Raw genomic sequence first — 26060 nt, forward strand, 5'->3', positions numbered from 1 at the left:
TTTTAAGTAGTTGAAATTCCTAAATATATTTTGAACAGCCTGTAATATCTAACTAAAATATCTTTACATAGATCTTTTTCTATATCTCTATAAAATTCTCCTACCAAATTTTAGTTGTCCAACTTTAGAATCAATGCCATCTTTGACAATTTTTTAACCCACTGCAATCTAACATTTGTTTAAACAAATTTAAATATAACAAAAACCATTAATTTTAGGTATATAACATTATATATAAAAAAGTTATGGAATTTTACGCAGAATCTAAAAATAAAATAAAAAATAGAGTGTTGCATTTAAAAAAACATATGTTATATTCGCCACACTTTTTTGAAGCATCCTGTATACTGTATAATAATTTTAAAATGTGTATCTTAACCATCTCTATAACTTTTATATTTAATATTTTTTTGTAAACCTCGAAACAAATGAAATAATAGACTTTACTTTATCGTTGACTCACCCTGTACAGTATTGAGCCTTTAACTAGTTCTGAGCTCGGGGTTGGCAGATAAAGATCGTGCTCCGCATTCCTAAGTGGATAGTTGTGAACGGTCTTTCGGTAATAGCAGATATGTGCTTGCGGATTAAGCAAGCGGATTCAAAAATGAATAAGGAAGGAAGAGTCAGTATTTTGAAATTTTTAAAGAAATTCTGGCAGTGAGTTCTACTGTTTAGTCCCAATAAATATCGAACTGCTCTCTTTTGAAGTTTGTTGCGCAGCAAGTACCCCAGAATGGAAGGACATAACGAAACGAAGGGCATAATAGAGTATATGCGAATTTCCAACCTCCTGGGGAACGTCTAAATGGAAATTCAGGGCTCAGCCAGGGACACCCTGTATACCATCGGCATTTTTAAAATAAGCTTTTGTTCAAACGGAAATCCTAAACAACATCGAACAGAAGCTTTAATAAGACTAGGACCATTGTATACAAACGACGGTCGGTTTATAAATATGTTTTATTAGTTTACCCGCTGTGAACTGATGTGAACGCTCTGTACCTTCCTCCTCTACATCGCTCTGTCGAATTTATAAAGTAAATTGGGTTTATTTTGAGCGCGACGCAACGCTGCCGCTCGCTCCCATGCCACCGTTGTTGTCGCCAAAGTCTGTGGCCCTCGGAAATGTTCTTACAGTTCGGGACTAAAGTCGTACTGGGTACGACCACACTACACACTAGTTGAGAGTGTAAAGAAAATTTTTATTAGGTGCCGTAAAATGATTCCGTAATTTGTTGTTGTCAAGTGTTGAGTGCGGGTGTTGATCTGTGTGATTTGGATACATCTGTATAGTACTGGGATTATTAATAACGTTTAAGGTAACATTGATTGTTGATAAATAACGTTTATACCTTCGAAAAAGCTTGGATATTATGCCACTGAACCTAAAGACTATTTAAAAAACGGGAGATCTTCGCATATCTGAAATTTGTCAACATGTCCCATGGCCCACAAAGCCACAAAGTATATTTTAAAGCTCCGTCTACACATACAGTTTTCCCTGTCAGTTTTGCGTGTCAGATAAAACGGAAGACCGTCTAGAAAACTGATGGTAGTTCTCCAAAGACAAAAAACAAAGTCGTCCGTTTTAAATCGGTCCTACACGATGCTTCCAACGTTGTAACCAACATTTCGCACATGTTTCGACAATATCACAATTGACAGGTGTGTTTCCCACACGATATGGCAAAAGTTCATGTGTTCAACATTGGAAGGTGTTTGCCACATCGTCTGTGTGTCATTTCCTTCTTCATTTTTGTAAAAATACCTAGCCAGTTTTACATAAAACGTTAAATGCCGAACGCTTATTTTGCTACTTTTTCGGACTAGTGAAATGGACTTTTAAGCAGTGTCATTTAAGCTCTTTTTTTTCCATAGCAACTGTTAAAATTGCTTTATATCTATCAAAAATAGTAGATAAAATAGTACTTTAACCGCAAGGGTAGGTAGATTAAATGATACTTTAACAGTGAGGATAGGATAAAAACTTTATTTCTTCTCGCACGTTTTTTAATTGCTTCCATTTTTGAAAATTTTTGTATTACTTTTCATAAGTTATTCGGGATTTAAATGGAAGTAGTTTGGATATGGCGTTTGTCGCCTCAGCCTGAATATCTGTTGGTAATTTACTTATTTCGTTTTGAGCCATTTCTGGCTCCAATTCAATCAGCAATCGACACGAAAGAGAATTAAAAAATATTGACTCAAAACTGACAACTAAAGAGACAGTTTTATTTATTTGTAAAATTACATAGAAAGCATCGCCCACCCAGCACAATATTTTTTCTACTCCTAATAAATTCCTTGAAATAATAATTTTTGAATATTTTTTAAAATGTAACTCGCTATGGAAAAAAATATTGTTTTAGACACGACGATAAAATTGCTTTATCGTCTCCCAAAATTAATTCATTAATCTTTTCGATCGGTAATTCATTAACCATTTTATCGTCTTGTATAAAAAATAACTATTAGCGGCTAGCGGTTTACATTTCTGGTTAAAATATAAGTTAAATTTACCCAAAAATTATTATTGCAATTCTAAAAACGATTTTTTTCAAAATTTGCCTCAATAATCGCGTAATAATTATATATTCTTATAGTACCTAGGCTTAGAATCTTAGAAGTCACTTGAAATTTGTCTTATCTGGTGATGAAAAACCTAAAAAAAGGTTTTAAAATAGGCGAAAAAGCATAATTTCAGATTCAATATCGCCCCTAGCGGATTCTAGCGATTTTTAATATGCGAATCTAACGGGTATCCATGTTCCAGAGTTGGCAACCCTGATCTAGAAACTGATGGCAGTTCTCAAAAGACAGTCGTTCATCTTAAGCCGGGCTTAAACGATGTGACCAATATTTGGCACACGTTTCGACAAATTGCAACTGACAAGTGTGTCTCCTACACGATATGGCAAATGTTCATGTGTCCAACATTGGAAGGTGTTTGCCACATCGTCTGGGACCGGCTTTAGCCTCTTTTTATCAGTTATTGCATTGTGTTTAGTTTCAAGGAAAAAAAAACAATGAATTTTACTACAAAATTGTATATTAAGTATTTACATTTCATTCGTTTACACGATTCTTTCGTGTGTTATTTAATTAATGATCATTAAATATCTCTCAACATTTTTCTAACAATTTTGTAAACAAAAACCTAAATTTGGTACGATTCTTAGTTTTTTTTGTTGATATGCCTAGTTCTTGGTATATGAAATATTTAAACTTAAGCAGTATCATTTAATCTCTTATGACACAAAAATTAGTCAAAATCAATTCAATCAATTCTAAGCAGTTAGTTATTGCTCTTTAAAGTTTGGGATAAGATACATTTTACACCAAAATAGCCGTAAAGAAGCATTTTGTACCAATGAAGGACACACAGCATATACAGTATGTCCCCGGATTGTCTTTACAAGAAGAAAAAAAAACTTTTTTATTATTGATATTTTGAGAAAAATGCATTCTTTATAAACATTTTTGCTTGTTCTAACATAGTTAATCCCGTTTATATTTTCCAAATTTTCATACAGTATTAGAGAAAATTAAATAAAAAAGGAAATATGGTTGAAATTTAAGAAGTCGTAAAAATCCAAAAGGGTTTTCTATGGTAAAATAATTTCGTTTTCATTCTTTGATAGATAGGCCAGTAAGCGAGGATAAAAATAGGGTATTACCTCCGAATTCTTGACACTCGCACCGATTGACGTGAAATTTTAACAGTTAATAGAGATATATGTAAGAAACCATAGTTAGCGAGGTGTGCTTTCACCCTGGGGGTGAGTGCCACCCTCTCTCGGGGCTGAAAAATAAATTACCCATTTTAACTGCAAAAACTAATAAAGGGATGAATTCTAAGGAAAAAATGTTCTATAACAATTTTTTCAGAAAATTAATATTTTTCAAGTTATTTAGGATTGAAAATGTTAATTTTTCATCTAAAAACTGCAAATTTTTCTGCCATTTTTTATAAATAACTCGAAAACCTTGCGTTTTATCGCAAAACTCATATAAAGCAAAAATGAAGCTTTTGAAATAACGAATCGACTCATTTTGTTGATTACTGTAGGTGTAATAATAGCCGAGTTATCACTCTGTAAAGGTAATTTTTTATTTTCCGAAAACACTAATAAGAAATAATGGCGAAAGAACACTTTTTCGAAGAAAATGAATATGACTGTTTTTAAAGTGCTTGAAATGAAATGAAATTATTAAAATAAATGATTAAAATTACAGTATAACTTCCATCCCCTTAAGTACATTCATGGAACTTTTTTATCTATAAAATGCTGTATACCTACTTTAACAAATATTTTACCTTGTACAAGTGAGATTAAAATTTTATGTGCGTATCATCGTTCCACATTTTTTAATGTTACATACGTAATTACTGTAAAAATACCACCGGCTTTGAAACCCGTCTTTATGGTCCACGCTCCATGTCGTTTATAAATATTTACCCAACAAAACAAAAATTATGAAATTAACTGGGTCTATTTTTAGCCCAACTGTCGCCGAACTGCAACTGCCGCGCCTCCAATTTGGCCCTGCTGGTGTCGTAAATAAACTTATCGTCGCGTTACAGTGCATTAATGTCCTTATGGATGGGTACTTTCAGATAAAAAGGGTCTCTTATCGGTGCACGCTGCAGTGTGAGGTACTCGATAGATATGTAAGTGTGGGAATTCGATATATTTATGTGTTTTATTAAGTATACTTAGTTATACTTGGTACTGTATGTATAGATCGTTATACAGGCTGAGTCTTAAATAAGTGCAAATATTTTCCGGGGTGGTATATTCCGACCCCAGGAATTGAGCGTCTATGAGCTATTTTTTGCAAAAAAACGTTGTTGAAAATCGTGCATTTTCTTTTAAATTTCCCTGTATATTTTTCGAAAACTTTTTAGAACTGCTTGTTCACCGCAAATTTTACCACGGTATAATTCCTTAATCTCTGATATATTACCATAGTTATGGCTTTACTCTATGGTTATGGCACTAAAAGTAATGCAAATATACAGGAAAAATCCGGTGGCTCTCAAAATTTTTTCAAAAAAAATCAGTTTTTTTTTAATTTTCTAACTTATCTGAAAAATGGTAAAGAGAAAATATGTTTCTTTTATCGAGACGGCCCTGAAAATATTTGCACTTATTTAAGACTCACCCTGTAGAGAGTGTAGAACAATATCGTCAGCGAATCTTAGATGGCTCAGGTCCATCCACTCCACTATCGGCCTTTTGTAATTTGTTCTTCGAATCTACACTTACCGGCTCTAAAAATGCACACCTTCAAATTTTCATGTATTTTAAATTTTTTTCAAGTAAAAGATATACAGGGTGTTTCAAAAACATGTGTCATCTGAACATAGGTCCGATTTTGCTTTGTTTCGTAGCTACAGGGTGTTAAAATCTTAATAATCTTTCGATTTATTATAATTTTCTTCCAAGTACTTTTAGCCTTTCGAATAAAATTTTGAGGTTATAAGTTACTATAAGTGCTACATATATTAGTGCTAAAAAAGCACTCCTATAACTTTTTTATTTTCTTATGTAAAAAACGAGATTTTGTATATTAATATTGACATATTGGTTACTTCCTGTTTCACCGGAAATTACTACAACTTTTGATTTTTAAATGACACCCTCAGTGTATTTCTACTTAATTCTGAATTGAATGACATATCATATGTCAACTTTTGACATTTTCGCATATTATGGTTTATTTGAAATTGTAACCTGCGGTTCATTACGACAATTAGTTATGAAATACCAAGTGTGTGGTACCAAATTATTCGTAAAAAATGCTCTTTTCAACGTCAATCAATCCTAATTTATGTCAAATACTAACATACTAGGGATTATTATGGATTGTTTTGATTTAGTTATTGAGTTCAGTAACTTAAGAATTAATTAGCGAGAACCTATTTAGTTTAAATTTCTCATAAATTTGACCTTTAAACAACAGAACATGTTTTCATACGTTTTCTAAAACAATGCATTTTTTGTGTTTATGATTAACCCAGAATAGATAATTCTGTTTTCTCTACGTATATTAAAAAATTCCGTTTTATGTTGTCATGTGTAATCTCGGAAAGAATGCCATTGAATTATTTCACCGTGACTCTGACTTCTCATTTTCCTAATTAACACTAAAAATAATAAACGTTAATAAAAAAATAACAGATTACACTTTATTATTATGTTAGAATGCATCGCCCTGATGTATTGTTGTGCCATATTCACTAGTTGCACCGAAGGTTATCGTTGCCTATAGTTAAATGAAGGTACTTGATAATTAAACAAATATTTGAGGTTATGACCTAGATAAACGTTTATCAGTTTTATCTCTTCGGTCTTTCGAATCTATACATTGATTTAATGCAGTTGTTACCATAAAGGCTTTTGAAGTGCAGTGTTATTACCTCAAAATGCATTGAAATTCTAGTGCAAGGTCTTATAAGTAGTTTATTATATTTTTTAATTTGATGATGTACAGAGTGTCCCACTTTCGTGTGTTTTATGAGATTTCTTGTTTATGAGCAGAGATACGAAGATGCGGTTTTCACATTACTTTTTTTATGAAAATAAATTGTCTTCATTTCATAACCAACGCTGACACCATTTTTTTTTCGATCATACATTATAATAGAAACTAAAGGGTATCCCATTTAAGAAAACCCAAATTCCAAAATCATTTTTTTGGAAATTTTCAAAGTAAAATATCTCGGTTATTTTAGATTTATTTGAAAAAAAAACGGTGAAGAGTACCTATGGTATAGTATAGTAATTACGGAACTTCAATCTATTTCCGTAGTGTAACGGAATTTTAAATTATGTCTTTATTTTCGAGAAAATTTAGTCCAAACATAAGGAATATTTTGTTGATCTTTGACCATCAAAATCTTAAAAATAAAGAAGTTGTCTAAAATTGTGCTACAATACGGATAGAGTATAGAGTATAATCATTTATCTTTAATTTCCCTCTTTATTTGTGTAAAAATACTTAGCCAGTTTTATATAAAACGTCAAATGCCGAATGCTTACTTTTTCGGAATAAAGATATAAATTTACAGGTCTTAGAGCTCAAACGCACTGACGCATGACTGCCAGATCGCAGCGACTTGGCCGTCGCGCGTCGGCTGGTCGGGTCTGACATAGGTGCGTCCAGATGAACAACCAGTTTCAGCAGGGCTGTCAGATCTAACGATTTTTTACGTTTTACCAATTAGAAAATATTGTTTTCGGAAATGTTAAAATAAATAAATGCCTTTATTGTAAAAAAATTTTACAATTTGTAGACAAAGGTATACTAAACAAACAAGCAAGCAAAGTAAACAAACCAATAAATAAAAGAGAATACAAAACATTATACAAATAACAAATCCGAGTTTAATAAAATATTCGAGTTAACTAAAAAGCGAAGTTCTTATTCATGAGCTTATTAAATATTCTAATATTAAATAATGCATTTAAAATATTAATGGTAATTACAGTAGGGTAATTAGTATAGTTTTCACACATTGTAGAGGAAGGAAAAAACAAGATTATACAAGGCAGATCAAAAAGAAACTTTAAATATTGATTTTTTTTTATTTTTTAACATCGAAACTCGAAGGTATAATAACAGGTATCATACCAACCATAAATAGAGTATGTCATATAAAAATGTTTTGAATTTTTACTAGAATCGACCCTTGATAAAAAACAGACTATAGATTTGTCTCCTTTTGATCCAGTGTGTATACTATTTCTTTGGTTTTTCTGCACGTGCGTGTGCATCTTATAGAAAATTTTGCGTTGAATTTAAGGGACTTTATCTGAAAAATTGTTAATTTGGAAGAAAACCGGCAACAAGCTGCAGAAAATAATATTATTTTAGTGCAGTCTACTGGTCGCAGCGACCAGCCAACGGCCAGGGCCCGAATTCTGTAACTTTGAAAACGCTATGCGCTTTTAGACGCTCAGCGTATATGACGTTAATTTTCGCTGACCGCGCACTTAATTATCGACTTCGTCTGACGCGCTTAGCGTCTTTACTGATTGCGCTGAGCGCTTTGAAAATGGATGCCTTAAAGGATCGTTTTCCTTGTCAAACTGTCAGTGAAATTCGAAAAAATTGTGATTTTGTGCGTTATCTTGCTCTTTAGTGAAAATTACTACTTCTATAAATTCCTCAATAAGTAATTGATAATTTATGACTCGGCAGCTATAAATATTGTTCAAAACATCGAAAATGCTGAGAAGCGTTTTCAACACTTTCCTCGTATAATAAGAATAATGACATATCCATAGAAAAATAGCTTGACATAACTCAACAATAGGTTATGAAATTCACGTAACATTGACATTTTTCATTGTTACATCGGTCAGTTATCAACTTTTGACTATTACCTACATTAGAAATTGTGATGTTGCCAATATGTGCTCAACGCGTATCCAGAACACGATTCGCATGGCAACGAGAATACCAAAATCGACTGCCTTGCGTTTCGCTGATCGAATACTTGCGCTCACCGCTTTGAAAACGTAACGTTTTGATGTCAAAGTTACAGAATACGGGCCCAGGTCGTTAGTGCGCGTTGTATCATTTGATTTAATGCTATTAGAGGTAGCAGCAATCTGGTCGCTGCGACCTGGCCGTCAGTGCGTTTGAGCTCTTAAATTTACAAAAAGATTTTCACAAAACAAGATATTCCGTGTACGGACGTCAAAATACTTGCTTTAACTCTCGTTTGCACAACCACGAGTTACGTACCCAGAGATACGTATACGTATTGTGCTGTAACTGTCTAATTACGCAAACGTACCTGTCAAACAACACGGTTAAGTATACGTCTTTGGCCGTGGTTTAACTGTCGATTTCAAGAGCGCGAAATTCTGAAACCGTATCAAGTCCAACACAAAGGATCCTCCGCACAATACTATCAAATGCTCATTAATGAGCCGTAAAAATCGTAATCTACAGTCTGCTTACTGCCAGACGGAGACCGCAAACGCCCATGTTTTATAATTAGACGTCTCTCCAGCTTGCTCTATAGCTCTATCTCCATTGTTAGGGCGCGAGAACGAGAGAAAAAGCATGCAGGAGCATCAGACAAAGAAGAGATCTTTTTTAATAAACAGACAAGCAGGCGTGGCGATTACAATGCATCATTTGCATTTATATTTATTTCGTTTTTTTTTCTGTGTTGCTGATGATGAGATAAAACTGGCTTTATTAGAATAATTAAAAATACTTATTAAGTAATTTTAAGTATTCTTATTGAAGGAATCTTAATTTAATTCGTATTAGAACATGCCATTTAACTGTTTGATTATTTTTGATAGAATTTTTTAGAGATAGAATTGTATGGGAGGGGGATTCCCTTTCTTAAGTTAAAATTTGTCATACAGTTTTATGGCTTTGATAAAAGCCAGTATCTGAGACGGTTTTACAGAGGGTAGTTCTCCGTCTCCGATATCAGTTGTAACCAAAGTTTATGGCACGAATGGTTGTCGTCTCGGCTCATTCAGTGATGATGTATTCTGATGTTTCCCCATTTTCCCCACAGAAACTGCATTCGTTGTTGTTTCTTAGCTTTAATCTACTGAGGTGTTCATATGAGGAGACAGTGTTCTCTTAAAAATGCAGAATCCGAAGATTGTTCTTGCTTAAGCAAGAACAACCAGGGAAGACAAGCAATTAGACAACTCAACAGTAGACGTGTTGACAAAGAGCGTGAATTGCTTCAATTGATTAAAAAGAAAAAAAAAACGCATACCTGGGGCACATAATGCGAAACCCCAAATATCAATTCTTGCATTTGTTGATCGAAGGCAAAATCGAAGGCCGGAGAGGTATCGGAAGGAAGAAAATACCTTGGCTGAGGAATATTGGACAATGGACAGGGTTACACGATGTACAGTCGTTAATACACACCGCCAGGAATAGAGAAGCAATGGAAAATGTTATCACAAATATCCATTAATGGATCTGCACTAGAAGAAGAACAGTATTCTATGGGATAAGACATTATCAAAACAAAAAAAACACAAAATTTATAACAGCATAGTTAAAAACATCATTAGTTATGGAAGTGAAGTATGGCCTCTGAAAAAAAAAAAACTTAAGTCACTCAAGGCTACAGAAATGGACTTGGAGGCGCGCGGCCGGAAAATCGAAACTGGACAGAGTAAGAAATGAGAGAACTCATTTCAGAAATGACGGAACAATCATGGGCGTGAAACACAGGATAACAGAAGAAATTAAAATTAACAAACTCAGGTGGTACGGGCACGTACAAAGAATGGAAGGGAGCAGAATCCCAAAAAAAGTATTCAACTGGACACCACAGGGTAAAAGAAAGAGAAGGAGACCTAGACGGAGTTGGAGAGAAGGAATAGACGGGGACATCAGAACTAGAGGAATAGACGAAAACCTCTGGACAGATAGAGACCAATGGAGACTGGAAATCAGAAGATCGGAAACTTCGGCAGCATATTCTGCAGATAAAAATAAGTAAAATATTTCATATAAATGTATGTCCTAAAATGCTTAGTTTTGGAGATACAGGGTGTAGAAGTTTTATTTTTATTTAGATTTTTTCCAAATAATTTCTGAAGTAATGTCAATATTTGGATGAAAATTGGTGTCTGGGAGTTTTTTGACATGAGAAATTTGATTTTGATGTCAATATGATTCCTACTTGTAGAAGCCGCTACCTGCATATTTTTAACTGGTTTGAAAAGTAATAACTTTTCGTCCGTACCTGTGTAAAACTACTGAGTAAAAAAATATATACATTTGCGACGTTTTTTACGTAGAAAAGGTCTCTTGGTAAAAACACGAGTAATGGTTGTTGAGATATTTTGAATCCAAATTATCAATACCTACCTGATATGTTGACTAAATAGTTATTAGAGTGAAATAATTAATTTGAAATGTTTTTGTGCCAAAAGTTTAACAGAAACTATTTTACCATCATTATTTCGAAGAAAAATGTATTATTAATTTTAAATTTTCTAAATTTATCATTTCCGACAAATAACTACCTACTCGGCGTGTTTATTTTTTGTCAATAAAAACATGCATTGACTATTTCCACTCTAAATATCTCGAGAAACATTTTTACGTAAAAAATATATATATTTTTTCTCCCGGTAGTTTTATACAGGTACGGACGAAAAGTTATTACTCTTCAAATCAGTTAAAACACATTTAGGTGGCGCCGCCTACAAATAGGAGTCATATTGACATGAAAATCAAATTTCTCATGTCAAAAAACTCCCAGTTACTAATTTTCATCTAAATATTGACGTCACTTCAGAAATAATTTGGAAAAATCCAAACAAAAACGAAACTTCTACACCTTGTATTTCCGAACCTAAGCATTTTAGGACAATACGAACTTTTTTACTTATTTTTATCTGCAGAATATACTGCCGAAGTTTCTGGAATACAGTTTGGACCACCCTGTATACCGGGTGCGTCTCAAAAGTGGTTCACCCCTATAACTTTTTTATTTCTTCAGATAAAAAAACGAGATTTGGTACGGTAATATATAACATAAATTAGGATTGATTGACGTATTCAATTCTTTTTGGTCACTTCCTGTTTCACCGGAAATGACTACAACTTTTGATTTTTAAATGACACCTCCTGTATGTTTTTACATTATTCGGTAAAAAATGACACTCTGAATAGAATGACATATCATATGTCAACTTTTGACATTTTCGCATACGGTTTATTTGAAATTGTAACATGCAGTTCATAATGACAATTTGACTCGAAATACCAAGTGTGTGTTACCAAATTATTCTTAAAAAATGTGCTAATGAGCCACAATGGTTCCATTTGAAAAAATTGAGATATGATTAAAATAACTGATTTGGGCATCTTATATCTATTTTTCCAAGGCTTGCTTAAAAATTAGTGTTAACACACCCATTGCACTCTAGATTGAAATTTAAAATACATTTTTTTAAAGCCTTTTTTTGTCATTATGAACTGCATGTTACAATTTCAAATAAACCGTATGCGAAAATGTCAAAAATTGACATATGATATGTCATTTTATTCAGAGTGTCATTTTCTATCGAATAAAGTAAAAATATACCAGGGGTGCCATTTAAAAATCGAAAGTTGTAGTCATTTCCGGTGAAACAGGAAGTTACTAAACACAATTGAATGCGTCAATCAATTCTAATTTATGTCATATACTAACATGCCAAATTTCGTTTTTTTGTCTAAGAAAATAAAAAAGTTATAGGTGTTAGCCACTTTTGAGACGAACGCGGTATAGATGCACAATTTAATTGTCTATCAAATTGTATAATACCATTTTTGACCTGTCTGTATATCAATAAACTAGAAAAAGAGAGGACACTCTCTTAAATTAACTGGAAAGTACGAATTTGTGAAGACCGCTTTAATGACATAGGAAATGCAAAATGTCTTTTACTACTCGAGTATACTATCTATTGTTATAATATATGCTGATAGTACTGTATTGTCATAAGGAAGACATTTCAGTTATTCAAATTCATGCCGGCGATAACGGCGCTTCATTGGAGAATAAGATAGATATATTCGCTTTCGCATAAACGTCAAACAGAGATAGAAAACTGTCCGTATCGTCGCGATAAAATATTATTTACGTCGGACCACGGAGCTTTCCGAAGCCGGCTGCGATTATTAATAACTTGGAGAAGCGCAGTGTTCGAATAAGATAAGTGGTGCTAAAATGAAGTTTATAAAGGCCTTAATCCGTGATGTTATTAAGTGCTCTCGGCAAGTGACTTAATATCAATTTATTACTCCTTTGAATGTCGTATCTTTAAAACATTCTTCGTTTAAATAGTGTTTTTTGGGGAAAGAATAAATAGTGAGATTGGTTAGTGGATCGTTTGTTAATGTGAAATTAATTTAAGTGTAAGTTGCTTTTGATTTCCGTGTTTTATAAAAGTGCAATGTTATAGTAATTTATATTAGCATCGTAATCATAATCAGTTATTATCTTTTTTTCTACAATCAATGAAATTAAAACAATCACTATAAAACTTTGCCTAACATCATATTTTACCTGTTCAGAAAAAAAAATATACGGATATTATTACAGCATCTTTAACAATAAACTGTTAAAAATCCAATATGTTTGCATAATTTCACAAAACAATGTAGTTTTACAAAGTTAGTTGGTTATTACCAAACGATACTATTTTCACAATTTTCACAAATAGTAGTTTTACGCTTTGCCAGTTTATAATTGAAATTTAAACCATAAATTCTACAATTTTGTAGCCATATTCAATTTCAACACAATGCTGTATTTGCTAAAATCGCAGGTATATCTTCCAGTTTATACGCTTATTCTGTCTTACCTGACAGGTAAAACGTTATGTCTAGATAGGGCTTAAGGGCTAGGGCTAATTCATATACAGGGTGAGTCTTAAATAAGTGCAAATATTTTTACACTGAAAAAAAGGATCTCTCAGTCGAAATGAATATGACTTTGACCCAAAAGATTGGCGCTTTTCAATAGGGCCAAGAACGATGTTTCTTTGCCCATAGCATTAATTATCTTTTCATAAGCTTTAAAAAATTACTTCAGAGAATAGAAGAATCTATCTGTCCAAAGTATTTCACTGTTGACCCAAAATGAATATGCAAAGAAGTTCTTGCTACAAGAACAATAGTGTCTTTGATTCATGCAAAAATTCTTGATTGAAAAGGGACATTTCTTGATTAAAGAGACACTTTTCTTAAACTAATAGCGAATTCTATTGACTCAACTAAAATTTATTTTGATCTAAGAGAAGTCTATACATCATATACAGGCATATTATATATGGGTATATTATTTTCTGATAAATTTAGGTTTTCCTGGTCTGTAGTAAGTATAGTGATATTATTTTCCTCGATAGTAGTTATTTCTGCTTCTTCACTCCTTGGTATTTTTTGGGGTGGTTCATCACTCTACAAATTACAAAAAAATGTTACATCACGATTAATCAAAGTAAAGCAAATAAATTATTAAAATTATAAGCTTTGGTCACATTTTGAATTTTTTAATAGCGACGACTTGAAATTCTAAAATTTTTGTAATTATTTGCTTATTTATTATTCTTATTCTATCTATAGTCACGCATGCATTATCTAAACAGGTGCATTAGGTAAATGTCTCTTACCTTCAAATATAGCAAATAAATGCTCTAATTTCCATTTTTTCAGAAACTCCTTTAAAGAATCCATATATCCTAAAATTTGTCCATAAAAAATGACAAATGCATGTTAATAACGATCACTAATTTCTCATACGATATGCGCTTAAAAAGCAAATTATGCAAAATTCCAAGTGAAAATTCCAACCAACAAAACCCGTACGTACTATGATGTCCGACCTATGAACTGCGACATACGACTCATCGGACTGCCGACTGATTATATATACCGTCCTTTGTCATCGTCTTTGCGTCTCGTTATTATTTTTTATCAAAAGAATATTTAGCTATAGGAAAAATGGCCATGTTTCTTGAATGAAGTACTTCCTAGCGTATTTTTCTTATTATCTTAAAACAAAGTAACTTGCACTTGGTTGAATGAAAATAGATTCAAGAGAAATTTTCGATTTTTTCAAGAGAACCAGTTTTCTTGAGTTAAGAGAGTTTTTCTTCGGGCAAAATATTTTCTTTTACACTAAAATAAATTCTCTTGCCACTAATTTTTTTTAAAGAACGATGACGACTTTAGTTCAAGTCTATCTTTTTTATCAGTGTAGGGGTCGTATATTTCGACCCCAGAAACACGATTATGAGGTTTCTTTCGCGAAAAAAAAATTGAAAATTTGGAATTTTTTGAAACATTTTTTGGAATTTTTTTTATTACTCCCACTGCAATATTTTACTATTTTTTTGCCCCCTGACTATTATAACTAAAAACATCTATTATACAGGGTGAGTCTTAAATAAGTGCAAATATTTTCAGAGCTGGTAGATCTCGATAAAGGAACAGGATTTTCTCTTTACCGTTTTTCAAATAAGTCCAAAGTAACCGATTTTATTTTGAAAATTAAAAAAAAAATTATTTTTTGCTTTGATTTTGAGAACCACTGATTATTTTCTGGGTTTTCTTTATTGTGATATTAATCTACTACCTATGTTGCCATATTATCAAGAAATTATCAAAAAAAAACTAAAAAAATCCAAAAAAATTCTACATTTTAAAAAAAAATCGCAAAAAAGTCATTGATGAGTTTTTTGGTGTCAAAACATCTGATACTACACCTAAAAATATTTGTATAACCTGTATAACAGCAATTTAGGAAACGTTTTTTCTGTTCGCATATTTACTACATTGAGCAGTTAATGAGTCTAAAATTCATTGTTATAAGTAATTCGATTAGCATAAAATGGTGTTAAAACACGCAGTATGCACCTATCAACATTTTCCAATTTTTATCTGCATTAATTATTGGCCTAGTACTTAATATGGTTTTTATCTAAATACACTAGAATATTTTTATCTGTCAAAGTCAGAGCCCTGCATGGCCATAAAACGAAAAATTATGGTATATAAATGACAGTCTCTATACTAAAATTAATTTAGTACGTGGAGAAAACCCATTTTTAGACATAATTATTCATATCTTCTAAATTCCTTATTTCTTATTAAATATTCTATATATTCTTATTTCTATACTGTATTCCACTAGCGTGCATTTATATTGTTTATCGCCAAGGAATTTTAAAGAGATTAAATTATTATTTTTCTGTCGACTTATAAGTATGCGTTGAATTTTTCTATGGCCATTACACGCGATCATACAGTCACTTTTGTTTTTATTTTCTTGCATTAATAAATTTTTAATTAGTTACGAACCGATGCAGATAAGGTATAAATATAATTGTAGTGTGTATTTATTTATTTTGTTTAATTACTATTATCATTTTGTACATAATTTATTACATTGACAGTTGATAAAAAATGCCTAATTAAAACACTAAATTGAATCGTATAGCAAGTATAAACCAAATGTTTGCGTTAAAATGTTGATCATGTAAATATTATTCTATTTGAAAGAAAATTAAGGCTAATTATTATACAAAAACATAATGCAGACTAAAACACATACATGCAAATATTTTCCAGTATTGGCTGAAATTAATTTTGAAATGTGTGGGGTGTTTATTATTTTAGTATAGAATTGCACTTTAAAGCAGGTTATATATTTATTTTAGCGCAAGTATAAAAAATCTAACGTAACTAGGCTTTCCATATAAGTTTTTTGCAAGTGATCTCTGAAATCCGAACAAAATCCGGACCCGAAATATAAATTATGAACTTATTTATAGTACGAGAGTTAGCAACGTCGGGAAAACAAGTATTTTAAGAAAGCTGGCTGCTTAATATATCGTTTACTATGCTCTCTGGAACAGCATGCGGCCCGTCTGGCTGCCGGTAAACGTTGCGTTCCCTACTGCGCATTGAAAGAAGACTCTATGTTTTTATTACTCCTTTAAATTCTAGTATTGAATATATAAATCGAACAAGTCTCCATAGCACAGCGCGTAGAGTTTCCGACCACGTACCGATGATTCAGAGTTCGAGACCGGGCCAAGGCAAACACTTTTTTATTTTATTTTCGTTTATATTCTGATAGTAAAGTATTCAATAATTCTGGTGATTAAAAAAACGAATATTTAATTCTTTACTATCAGAATATAAACGAAAATAAAATAAAAAGCCGCATGCTATTCCAGAGAGCATAGTAAAAGATATATCGAAGAGCCTAATTTCTTAAAATACTTTCTCGAAAACGTTGCTAGCTCTTAGACTATTAGGTACGTAAAATTTGTCTAACGAGAGAATATCTGACAGTGAGAACTGTTAGTGAGAACTGTTATCTGTCATTTTAATTCACAGATATATTGTATTCCTGTAATTGTTTGGACACCGCCGCGCGCCGCGCCGCCTTCTGGCCATATTCTTCCCTGACTCGTTGAACAGGCGCGGCGGCTAGACGTGACGGTGACGGGACATTATAGCGTTGATTGATGAACGTTATGGGCGATTTCGTGGCAAAAAATCTATGCGATATATAGCTGGCGTTACCGTTAACCTGTCTGAGAATTCCGAGATTTAGTTTAGCTCTGCGCCGCTACGCGCTGATAGTCGTTTATCGTTTACAGCGCAGCGGGTAAAGAATACGGTACCGTAGTTCTGCTTTCAGTGTTGCCAGAACTACTGATTAATCCGTAGATTTACGGATTTTGGGTACCGTACGCTAATAATACTAATTTTTCTATCATTAAACAATTTAATATAATATTATATGATTAAACAAAGAACGGCGTCAGAGTTGGCTTGGAAATGAAGATCGCTATTATTTCATATGTAAAATATTATGGTAAATGTCGACAATTCGTCATTTCCAAGCCAACTAATCGACTTTTTTCGATCATATGATATATTCAGTATCTATAAGAGAATTTTTATTCTTGTTTATTCTATGTTTAATACAAATAAGTTATTTTCAATACATAAACGCGGATTTTTCATTCAAAGATATTTACTTCAAACGTATTACAGATATTACACGATTTAATATGGCAACGCTGTCGCTTTCCGATCCACACCGCCTTCGATATGCCTTTGCCGGCCGAATTAGAGAAAATTAGAGTTATGCGTTGGCAGCAGAACGATTGATGTCCCCACCGTACAGCACTTGAGACGTAAGGGGATATCAAATCAGTGTCGTCACGGATTCGCCTAATAGGTGAATTATTGTGTATCTTCACAATTCTTTTAATCAACGGTTATAGTGTGTTTATTAAAAATGTAAGTTTTTTTTTCAAATTTTGTTAAGTTGGTTTACATTGTTTGATGACTATGTTTTTCTCGCTTTTTTTTCTGCGCTTGTGTTAATAATTTTCACACGACTGATTACTTAATAATTTGATATTATTTTCATTTACAACTCAATGTTTTATCGATTTTATTTTTGAAAACTATTCCTTGCTTGTTGATAGACCAACTGCATCCTCATCAAACAAAAATTGGGCCTGGTACCGAAATTCCAGGTTCCGAACAACAGCTCCGGTTCCGGAAACCTTAGTATACAGGGTAATATACAGGCACCTTCAAACAATGTCGGTTTAGCAGATATTGCATAACGATTAAAATATTCAATAAAGTTAAGTTGTTTTTACGGCTAGATCTCCCGGATTTTTTTTCAAATTCCGGTCGGATCAATGTAATATAAAATCTTGTAGTAAAATTTCATCTGTATTTCGATTCAAATTCACTAAACACAATTCTGTATTTGATAAAACCCCAGGTAAAATGTCGTAGTACGTATACGCCAGTTTTTAATCCGTCTTATCTGACAGGTAAAACGTTATGTGTAAGACGGAGCTTTATATCTGTCCATTTTAAACTCCAGAATGATTATTTCATTTTGTTAGTACTGCATTTTTTAAATCTCATATGAGATTTTTTCGTAAATGTTTTCAATGACACTTTTATAAACATGTGACACGCTTTTAAAGCCCACGAACGTGTTTTGAAATTTTTTAAACATTATATCGCCCTCCATTTTTTTCCAGGAAAAGCTTTTTATATTTTTCCATGAAAACCTAAACGTATATTATAATCCTTCATTCCCGGCCGAACAGCTCGTCGTGTATATGCATCCCGTTGAAAATTGACATGTTGTCGGAACGACAGGCTCTATAGGGTGCTTAATAATTACCTATCTCCACCCTCGTTCAGTCCTTTTTTATATACGCTGCCGCTGGTCTGGAGCTCTAAAAATACGCACCATGGGGAAGAGAGAATAAAATAAACTTTTATGTTTAATTCTGGCGGTAGTTAACGGTATAGGTTAGATTTGGTTAGTTTAGGTGATTCACCTTTACCTCTTATTGATTTGATAACAAAATAGAATATTGTTTTATCAGTGTGGCGGGGCACAAAAAGTACATTTTAAAACTACTACTAGGTACTGCCATTAGTCGCTGACGAGTATTTGACACGCGTCAGAACATGGTTACGCAAGGCGTTCCCTTTTATGTGCTTTTCTGTGACCGATAAGCCCGTTACGTGATGTTATATAAATCGGGGAAGTTAGCACCTCATCGAAAGCAGGAATTATGAAATACGATCCTGCTTGGGCTGCTACAATCGTGCTTTATCCTGCTTCAAATCCCAACCCAGCCACACCTTCCAATTTTGAGCTATACTTAGTTACTTTTATTTTGGTTGCTGACTTCCCAGTTGGGAACACATGAGAAGCAGCATCGCCAAAACGGGTTTCTGCTTGCGCTGCTATACCCCTGTTGCATCCTGCTCTAAATTTAATCCCAGCAACACTTGCTGTTTTTAAGATACAGCAAGTTTAAATCTGATTGGTGACATCACACATAGCAACACAATAAAAGCAGGATGGCTGAAACAAGTTCCTGCTTTTGCTGCTATAATCCTGCCTCATCCTGCTTTAAGCCCTATACCAGCTACTCTTGCCGTTGTTGAAATACAGCAAATTTCGTTTTGATTACTGGAAATCGGGAATTGGGGAATTGGAGTTTTCCAATCATGTAACCTGTAAAAGATCAAATATAAAATGCTTCTAATGATTCCTTTCATAACGAGACTGCCAGTAAATTACGTAAGAATACTCAAATATATACAATAAGAATACCAAATTTGAGGTTATGGTTCGCGGGTACGTTAAGGCGCTTTCGGATGTCACTCTAAAAACTCTAAAGTTACTCCTGAGAACACGGAACCTGCCTTATTTTGTTCAACTATTCGGAATAATTATTTATGGCTTGGAAGCTTATACGTATTATAGGTAAATAAAGCAAAAAAATAGTGCCTAAGCTGAAACTTATCAAGTTAAAAAAATCATTCCTAATCTTAATGTGCGATTTATGATCTTAATGATTACCAGAAATCGATTCGTTGTATTTTTAAAACGACAAGACTGGCTGGTGTGAGGTTTGAAGCAGGATTAAAGCAGCCAAAGCAGGAACTTGTTTCAGCCATCCTGCTTTTATTGTGTTGCTATGTGTGATGTCACCAATCAGACTTAAACTTGCTGTATCTTAAAAACAGCAAGTGTTGCTGGGACGAAATTTGCAACAGGATGCAACAGGGCAGGGGCATAGCAACGCAAGCAGGAACCAGTTTTGGCGATCCTGCTTCCCATGTGTTGCCAACTGGGAAATCGGCAACCAAAATAGAAGTAACTATAGCTCAAAATAGGTAGGTGTTGCTGGGTTGGGATTTGAAGCAGGATAAAGCAGGATTGTAGCGGACCAAGCAGGATCGTATTTTATAATTCCTGCTTTCAATGAGTTGCTACCAGTGTTGCCAGATGAAAAATGAGAAATTCACCAACAATAGGTTCAAAAAGTTGTCAGATTTCACCAGATTTTATAAATATGTATTTTTATTATTCGCGAGACTCATTTGCCAATAGATGGCGCTGAAAGATGACTTTCAATAGGGAACACAAACAAATTTTGTATGTGAAAGTGTGAAATCCAACAAAATTTATATAAAAATTGTCAAGCAATCTTATACAAAATTATGCTAATGACACTAATAATGACATTTGTGACCCCAATATGAGTTGTTCGATTTTTTTAATAGATGGAGTCAGCATCATGACTCTTGCGATTTTTTTTTCAAATAAAACTATATTAATTAATAATTATCATTTTTTTATATTTAAAAAAGAAATGACACAAATACAAAAATAAATATTGAATAATGGAACGATTATTAGATAGATCACTAATCTAAATAATCTGTAACCTACCTAAGTTGGATAATATGAAATATGACCAACCTGCTAAAACTTAATAAACCTTATAGCATATTTTTACAACAATATCAATCCTTATAAATGAATGCAGAATGTTTATCCAAAACCTTATCTGGAATGCTGCAATCAAAGCAATGTTTGTTATTTTCGTTTATTTGTCTTTTGGAATGCAATATTCCAGATAGAGTTACAGATGAAAGTTTGTTTCTAGTTTTTGTTTTATCATTAGATTTTGTGGTTTTATTAAAAGTTTTTCACCAATCATCAAAACAGATCAAAAATCACCAGATCTGGTGAAAATTCACCAGACCTGGCAACCCTGGTTGCTACCTTTCCTCACCTATGTTATCTTTCTACAACCGTACTCCGGACATTCAAAAATCTCATTACTTTGTTGCCTCTTTACTTTTTGGTTGTCGTTGTCAACTGAGTTTATAATTATTCTACAATGCGTTCTATTGTGCGATGCTTCTTCCTACTGATTCTGTATGTTTATCCCCTTTATGTTTTCATGGAAAATATTCTTGTATCTTTTGACTTATCCACCCGGTTTCCCATTAACGTCTAATACAAGCTCATTGTAAAGAAGAGATTCCGGTAGGCAGCTTTCTTGCATCCTGTACACGCGCAAAGTCCATTTTAAGCGGGGTTTAGTTAGAATGTTTATCCAAAACCTTATCTGGAATGCTGCAATCAAAGCAATGTTTGTTATTTTCGTTTATTTGTCTTTTGGAATGCAATATTCCAGATAGAGTTAGAGATGAAAGTTTGTTTCTAGTTTTTGTTTTATCATTAGATTTTGTGGTTTTATTAAAAGTTTTTCACCAATCATCAAAACAGATCAAAAATTACCAGATCTGGTGAAAATTCACCAGACCTGGCAACCCTGGTTGCTACCTTTCCTCACCTACGTTATCTTTCTACAACCGTACTCCGGACATTCAAAAATCTCATTACTTTGTTGCCTCTTTACTTTTTGGTTGTCGTTGTTAACTGAGTTTATAATTATTCTACAATGCGTTCTATTGTGCGATGCTTCTTCCTACTGATTCTGTATGTTTATCCCCTTTAAGTTTTCATGGAAAATATTCTTGTATCTTTTGACTTATCCACCCGGTTTCCTCTTAACGTCTAATACAAGCTCATTGTAAAGAAGAGATTCCGGTAGGCAGCTTTCTTGCATCCTGTACACGCGCAAAGTCCATTTTAAGCGGGGTTTAGTTATCATGACTTCAGCGCTCTCACAGCTAGCCTTTTCAAGGACCTATACGTTTTGATACATGGTGGTACTATTTGATTCTTAACAGTCACAACCCAGGTTTCGGTTCCATATAACATGGTCGGGATTATTATTGCTCGGTACACAAGTTTCGTTTTTGTGGTCAAGTCATGATTGTAGCAAACCCTGTTTTTTAATTTCCAGAATGCTCTTGAGGCGCCGCTAATTCTGTGCTGAATTTCAGAGTCGATATTGGCCTTTTCTGAAATCAAACTGCCTAGGTAATTGAATTCCGCTACATATTCCAATAATCCTTCTCCGATTAGCACTGTTATGATTTTCCGGGAGAGTGCACATGATTTTAGTTTTATCGATGATCGATGTTCAGCTTAAGGCAAAAAAACCGTATGCCCAGGTATATGTGTTCAGCATTTCTTGAAATTTCTGCAACGTTTTTGCAACAAGAGCGCAGTCATCAGCGATTGAAGTTATGTGATGAATTTTATACGTATTTTTGCCCTGAGTCTTTTTATGTTGAACAGACCTTCAGCATACCTGTATCTAACACACATTCCTTTTTCCTGTAGATTGCTGTCGACTATAATACAAGTACATTTTACTCCGAATATTATACGCTAATTCACTACAATACACCCCAAAACTTTACCTACTATTGCACTGGATGCGCGTTTCGCTAACCTTGTATCATCAGCATCAGCATCGTCAGCAAACGATTAAAACTCTTCTTAACTGTTTTAAGTCTGTTCGGGAGGATTTCAAAAGTTGTATTAATTTACGAGCAGTAACAAGAAATACTACAGGACATACAAAATCACATTTAAAATGGAATCACCCAACTAGGGAGTAGAATCTTCTTTTAGAGCGTCGATGTTATGGCTAATACTCTTCTTACGCGATAAAAGGTTTAAGGGCCTGTAAGTTTTATAAATAGAAGGGAATGGTGTGAAAAAAGAACGGAGGGTGCTCTTTAACCTTACAAACTCATGTTGGGTTAGTTTAAATAAGTATGTGTTGAATTCAGATATAGAGTTCGGGAGTTTTTGTGTCGGAGATTTAGTTAATGTTGAGTGAGAAATTTTAAGCGTATAAAATGATTTTAATGATAGGTGAATCGAATGTTCGGTGTGATATGGTGTATTTCTGCATTTCGATGTTGTAGTTCTGTATGATAATACCGGACGATCGAAAAAAAACGGCGTCCAGTTGGCTTGGAAATGACGATCGATGACATTCCCCATATCATTTTACACACTGAAAAAAATTAATTTGTGAGTTTAATAACAATATTGAGGGTTATTTCTTGCCACAGATTATTGTAGTAAATTTACCATCCGTTGTTTAGTTTTACAACTTGTTCGGAAAATCACTGTATGACTAATTTGTGGCATTTAAGTAATAATAATATAGATATGTTATAATATTATATGTTTATATACTCACCAATATTCTTTGTGAATTTATGTAAAAATATGTATCTCACAGTAAATTTACTTATTCACTGTATTTACTTATTTTTATCTGCAGAATATGCTTAAAATATTATCTGCAGAAAATATATAAAGTATATATAATCTATCTATTATTTTGTAAAAAAATGTTTTTTTTTCAATTACAACGCCTTGTAAGTACTTAACGTGACTGAAATTTTGCCGTAACAAGTATGATTTTTTCACTTACCCGTTATTGAAATAATTGATTTTACCAATTCGAAGCTTTTGATACGCGTCACTGCTGTTTCACAAAAATACGTCGAAAAAGTGGCGAAATATCCAAACTTTTTTTTCAAAAAATGCGTGTTCTCACATCCTACCTATTGTAGGAAATATGTTTCCTAGTGGTTAATTAGTAGATATTTTCAAGCATTATAAGTGCAGTCTGACAACATCGTTTTTTTTTTGTTTTGAATTGCCCTCAGTTGTTGGTTTCGCCAATTAGCATATAGCTTCATTAAAACATTTTAGGAAGATCTAGTGCTAAAATATTAACACTGACATTTTTTACTTTTTTTAATTTAAAGTCTAAAATAAAGATTTTGTTTAATGAATACCATAATATAAAGTTCATTTCAAAGAAACTTAGTCGCGTGATTAAGCTTGACCGGCACAGCGTTGCACACTTTTACATATTTTCTTTTAATCAAAATATTTTAGAAAACAAAAATGAATTAATTATAAATACAGGGTGTCCCACTTAAGATGGATACAAGCCAATATCTTGATTGTTGGGCGATCTTTTTCATTTTTGGCAGGAGGCTGTATGGCTATAAGACGTACATTTTGCCCAGGGTAAGAAATGTAAGATAAATGTACATTTTGCAAGAAATGCGATACCTCATAGACGTACGTTTTAATGGGGTTTGATATTTTTCGAGTCAAGAGTAAACTACCCTTAGTAGTATTTATTTCAAATCTGATAAATTATATTGAATCTTCCTTACTCAAGATACTTAAGTTGTAATTTTGATAAATATTGATACAGGGTGTGTTATTAAAATAAGACATTTTTATTTTTATTGCTATTTTTTTAAGTACTTACTACGCCACTGAATAAACAACTGGTTTATTATCAATAACCAGTTATAACCAATTATCAATTAATAATCGATTTAAGTTTTCAGATAGCTTCCATAATAATTAAGATACGATACAAAAAAAACTAAATATTTTCAATTTATTTTGTTTACTTTAAAAAATGGTTTGGTTTGCTAATACAAATGAATAAAATGAGTTACAAAATAATTTAAAACCCCAGTTTTCAATGGAATCTGAAATATGATCTTTATTCGTTTTATTTAGGAATATTTAAAAAAAACCAAATAGTTATTTAAAGCAATCACTATTAACTTTGAAAAATATGCTCTAAACAAAGATTTATAAAACTATAACGAACTAAAAGTCAACATCTTCGACCAAACCACCATGATAATTGGATATAATAATAACAATAAACCAGTTGTGTTTATCCAGTGGCGTCGTAAGTACTAAAAATAAAAATTTCTTATTTTAATGACACATCCTGTATCAATATTTATCAAAATTAGAACTTAAGTATCTTAGATAAGGAGGATTATATATAATTTATCAGATTTGAAATAAATACTGTCCTAAGGGTAGTTTACTCTTGACTCGAAAAATATCAAACCCCATTAAAACGTACGTCTATGAAGTATCGCATTTCTTACCCTTGGCAAAATGTACGTCTTATAGCCATACAGCCTCCTGCCAAAAAAAACAAACAAACAAGGTATTGGCTTGTATCCATCTTAAGTGGGACACTCTGTATATAAACAGTTACTATTTGCATCAATTTGCAAGCCATTACTACCGCTTTCCCGTTCAAAATATTCTAATTAAGCTGTGATGAGTTTTTTTTACGGCTATTAAGCTATCTTGTACCACTTGGCACTAAAAGAGATTCTAAAAAGAACAACGTTCGCCTGTAAGATCTGCTAGTAAACATTTTTAAACTTCAAGTTTCATAACACAATTTATTTACACCTAAAACTCGTAATACAAAACTAAAGTGTCAAAACGAATGATAATGTCAGGAAATAAATAAATATTTGTGACAACTTGACATTTTTTACAGCAGAAAAAAATCGCCCTCTCGATTATTATTATTCACAACAGATTTTCATGGGTGTCTTAAAAACTTATAAAGCTATCTGTAGGGTGGAACGTTAAAAAAACATGCCAAGAGGGCTTTAAAATTTATCTACCGGAAATAATGAGAAAAATTTACTTCCCTGTAAGTATTTAAGTTTATATTGATGATGTTAAAAGAGCGTTGATCTTTTTTAGTTCTCACTTTGGGTAAAGAAAAATGAGTTCTTGAATTGTAGGGTTCAACAGGATAAAGGTTTTACGACACCCTTTTTGTTGTTTCATTCTTAACTATTTTGTACTAAAATTTAATCATTATTTTTAATGTTAGTATATGTATCTATTTTGATTTTTATTTTATTTCAGGAATTTTATATTTTGTTTCAATTAATATTTAGGTATA

The 26060-nt window shown here is 32.8% G+C and overlaps 1 protein-coding gene across 5 annotated transcripts in view; it reads left to right on the plus strand.

Moving 5' to 3' along the window:
* Positions 1-1142: 1142 nt before the first annotated feature.
* Positions 1143-26060, plus strand: part of LOC115891488 (liprin-beta-2) — a 122561-nt gene continuing 97643 nt past the window's right edge. For 2 of the 5 annotated variants that reach the window (XM_030911947.1, XM_030911952.1), the window contains exon 1: positions 1144-1322. The gene's annotated coding sequence lies outside the window, so the exon portion shown is untranslated. Of the gene's footprint in view, positions 1323-12712; positions 12919-26060 lie in introns of those variants that run through there. The other 3 variants (XM_030911951.1, XM_030911950.1, XM_030911949.1) reach the window with 3 other exon arrangements.

This window comes from Sitophilus oryzae, unplaced genomic scaffold, assembly GCF_002938485.1.
Source record: "Sitophilus oryzae breed Bouriz unplaced genomic scaffold, Soryzae_2.0 scaffold_1181_pilon_pilon, whole genome shotgun sequence".
NCBI lineage: Eukaryota > Metazoa > Arthropoda > Insecta > Coleoptera > Curculionidae > Sitophilus > Sitophilus oryzae.